A 1,509-nucleotide genomic window follows, 5' to 3' on the forward strand; every position below is an offset into this window, starting at 1 on the left:
TGCTTGCGCTGTTTGGTCAATCTTTCTGTGAGTGTGTGTATATGTCTGTGTATTTATGGAGGAAGTTGTTTAAGTATTAAGTATTAAAGAATCAAAAGGTTTAAAACCCGCTTTGTCCTACATTTCAGATCATTTACAAGTCACGGGGTGCAGTGAAAGTGCTTGAACAACTTACTCCTGTATTTATGAATCGAGAAGAGAGCTGGGGAAATATTTGACTCTTCCTGTAAAAACGAGACTGGTTGCTTATTTTCATAATGGATGAGGACTCCCACCCAGAGAGAAATAAGGCAGAGCTTTCCGCGGTGGCTGAGGGGGAGAGATCGAGGGCCTCAAACACATGTAGAGGGGGAAAGAGGCCCTATGTAAGGGCAGAGCGATTGAAGACTCACATGGGCAGTGAATATACAGTGGCTGCTTAGAGGTGCGTGCAAGGGTTCCCCAGAGGCTATGGATAGGGCAAAGAGCGAGCAAGTGAGACAGAAAAAGGGAAAAATCGAGCAAGTGTTCATCACAGCCTGCTGTCTTTCTCCCTCTTTTCACACCCGAGTCAGTCGGCCCCCGAGGTGCAACAGTCTGCAGCCATGCAGAAACACCCCAACTCCTGTCTCCTCCATGACTCCCAGCACAAGGGCTGCCTACCAAAGCCTAATTTGCAGCACATGTGTCCAAGTTTGCTTGGCCCACCAACCCCCTCACACACATACACACATACACACACACACACACACACACGCACGCACGCACGCACGCACACACACACACACACACACACACACACACACACACACAAACACATTATATGACCTATTCCCTTCCTCCACAGCCCGCCACTGAAGGTGATGTTTTCCCACAAGCTGTTACTACAGTGACATGCTCAGTTTGCTTTTGTGTTTGTGAGCCAGGCCTCTCTTTTGTTTTTGCATTGTTTATATATATATATATATATATATATATATATATATATATATATATATATATATATATATATATATAGATAGATAGATAGATAGATAGATAGATAGATAGATAGATAGATAGATAGATAGATTTGGAGAAGCATAAAGAGGAGAAAACTGACCCACCTGCCATTTTCCTCTGTATTGTTCTGGGAGAAGGAAAAGGAAATGAGATGAGATGGGACGTATGCATCTTTGAGTTTTTCCAGAATGTCGCAGTTGAAGCTCTGTAATCATGAAATCACGCCGCATTCATTGGGTGTGCGATAAATGCAGCAGCAGCTGAATATATAGGGGGTTCCCTTTGTACTTGTATATGACCACTAGGTGGCAGTATTTGTTTTTCTATCAGCTACAAAGTGGAATTTATCCTCAACATTGTAAAAAAAATCTAGTATGTCAAAAATAAAAAATAAAGCAGTTACCATGATTTAGGACTAATAATAATCACACACCTGAAACCTTTGCATTATAACATATGGGTGTAACTTTAAATTGGAAAAAAAAAAACCCTGACCAATCGTCCATCTTCAAGTAAATCGTGATTAGA

This window comes from Antennarius striatus, chromosome 15, assembly GCF_040054535.1.
Source record: "Antennarius striatus isolate MH-2024 chromosome 15, ASM4005453v1, whole genome shotgun sequence".
Taxonomy (NCBI): Eukaryota; Metazoa; Chordata; class Actinopteri; order Lophiiformes; family Antennariidae; genus Antennarius; species Antennarius striatus.